Here is a 2,752-nt window from a genome sequence, read left to right as displayed (position 1 = left end):
CTTAAAACTAAGCTTATTCGCCGTGTAACTGCACTTCACCTTATGAAACACTACTGGTGTGTTTATCTTCAAATTCATCTTCCTACAAGCTTTGCCAGCTTGGAAAGAACAGAATTCTCCAAAGAATGTGCGATTCAGACTGGGAAATGCACGTATATCTGTGTAGAAAAGTATGCTTTTTACTGTCTAGAACAACTTAATACTAAGCTTATTCGCCATGTAAGAGCAATTCACATAGTGAAACACTAGCGCTGTGTTTATCTTCAAAGTCATCTTCCTACAAGCTTTGCCGGCATGAAACGAACAGAATTCGCCAAACAATGTACGATTCAAACTGGGAAACGCAGGATTTGTCTATGGAGAAACGTATGCTCTTTACCAAGGACAACGACTTAAAAAAAATTAAGATTATTCGTCAAGTAATATCAATTCACTTTGTGAAACACCAGATGTGTGTTTATCTTCAAAGTCATCTTCCTACAAGCTTCGCCATCTTGGAATGAACCGAATTCGCCAAAGACTGTGCGATTCAGACTGGGAAATGCAGGTTTTGTCTATGGAGAATAGTATGCTTTTTACAGTGGAGAACCACTTAAAAAAACTAAGCTTATCCTCAAGTAATAGGAATTCACTTTGGGAAACAGCAGCTGTGAGTTTATTTTCAAAGTCATCTTAGACAAGGTTTGCCAGCTTAGAACGAACAAAATTCTAGAAGCACTTAAAACTCAGCTTATTCGCCATGTAAATGCAATTCACTTTATGAAACACTAGCGGTGTGTTTATCTTCAAATTCATCTTCCTACAAGCTTTGCCAGGTTGGAACGAAGAGAATTCGCCAAAGAATGTGCGATTCAGACTGGGAAATGCATGTATGATCTGTGTAGAAGAGTATGCTTTTTACCGTCTACAACAACTTAAAACTGAGCTTACTCGCCATGTAACACCAATTAACATTGTGAAACACTAGCGCTGTGTTTATCTTCAAAGTCATCTTCCTACAAGGTTTGCCAGCTTGGAAAAAACAGAATTCGCCAAAGAATGTGCGATTCAGACTGGGAAAGGCACGTAAGATCTGTGTAGAAAAGTATGCTTTTTACCCTCTAGAACAACTTAAAACTAAGCTTATTCGCCATGTAACAACAATTAACATTGTGAAACACTAGCGCTGTGTTTATCTTCAAAGTCATCTTCCTACAAGCTTTGCCGGCATGGAACGAACAGAATTCGCCAAAGAATGTGCGATTCAAACTGCGATACGCAGGTTTTGTCTATGGAGAAACGTATGCTATTTACAGTGGAGAACCACTTAAATAAACTAAGATTATTCGTCAAGTAACATCAATTCACTTTGTGAAACACCAGCTTTGTGTTTATCTTCAAAGTCATCTTCCTACAAGCTTCGCCATCTTGGAACCAACCGAATTCGCCAAAGACTGTGCTATTCAGACTGGGAAACGCAGGTTTTGTCTACGGAGAATAGTATGCTTTTTACAGTGGAGAACCACTTTAAAAAACTAAGCTTATCCTCAAGTAATAGAAATTCACTTTATAAAACAGCAGCTGTGAGTTTATTTTCAAAGTCATCTTCCGACAAGGTTTGCCAGCTTAGATCGAACAAAATTCTAGAAGCACTTAAAACTCAGCTTATTCACCATGTAAATGCAATTCACTTTATGAAACACTAGCGGTGTGTTTATCTTCAAATTCATCTTCCTACAAGCTTTGCCAGCTTGAAAAGAACAGAATTCGCCAAAGAATGTGCGATTGAGACTGGGAAACGCACGTTTGATCTATATACAAATGTAAGCTTTTTACCGTCTAGAACAACTTAAAACTAAGCCAGGTAACTGCAATTCACTTTATGAAGCACTCCCGGTGTGTTTATCTTCAAATTCATCTTACTACAAGCTTTGCTAGGTTAGAACGAAGAGAATTCGCCAAAGAATGTGTGATTCAGACTGGGAAACCCACATTTGATCTATATAGAAAAGTATGCTCTTTAACGTCTAGAACAACTTAAAACTAAGCTTATTCGCCGTGTAACTGGAATTCACTAATGAAACACTAGCGGTGTGTTTATCTTCAAATTCATCTTCCTACAAGCTTTGCCAGGTTGGAAGGAACAGAATTCGCCAAAGAATGTGCGATTCACACTGGGAAATGCATGTATGATCTGTGTAGAAAATTATGCTTTTTACCGTCTACAACAACTTAAAACTGAGCTTATTCGCCATGTAACAGCAGTTCACATTGTGAGACACTAGCGCTGTGTTTATCTTCAGAGTCATCTTCCTACAAGCTTTGCCAGCTTGGAACGAACAGAATTCGCCAAAGAATGTGCGAATGAGACTGGGAAACCCACGTTCCATCTATATACAAATGTAAGCTTTTTACCGTCTAGAACCACTTAAAACTGAGCTTATTCGCCGTGTAACTGCAATTCACCTTATGAAACACTAGCGGTGAGTTTATCTTCAAATTCATCTTCCTACAAGCTTTGCCAGCTTGGAAAAAACAGAATTCGCCAAAGAATGTGCGATTCAGACTGGGAAATGAACGTAAGATTTGTGTAGAAAAGTATGCCTTTTACCGCTTAGAACAACTTAAAACTAAGCTTATTCGCTATGTAAGAGCAATTCACATACTGAAACACTAGCGGTGTGTTTATCTTCAAAGTCATCTTCCTACAAGATTTGCCAGGTTGGAAGTAACAGAATTCGCCAAAAAATGTGCAATTCAGACTGGGAAACCC

This window comes from Rattus norvegicus, chromosome 19 (assembly GCF_036323735.1).
Source record: "Rattus norvegicus strain BN/NHsdMcwi chromosome 19, GRCr8, whole genome shotgun sequence".
NCBI classification, from domain to species: Eukaryota; Metazoa; Chordata; class Mammalia; order Rodentia; family Muridae; genus Rattus; species Rattus norvegicus.
Note: the sequence above shows the minus strand (reverse complement) of the source record.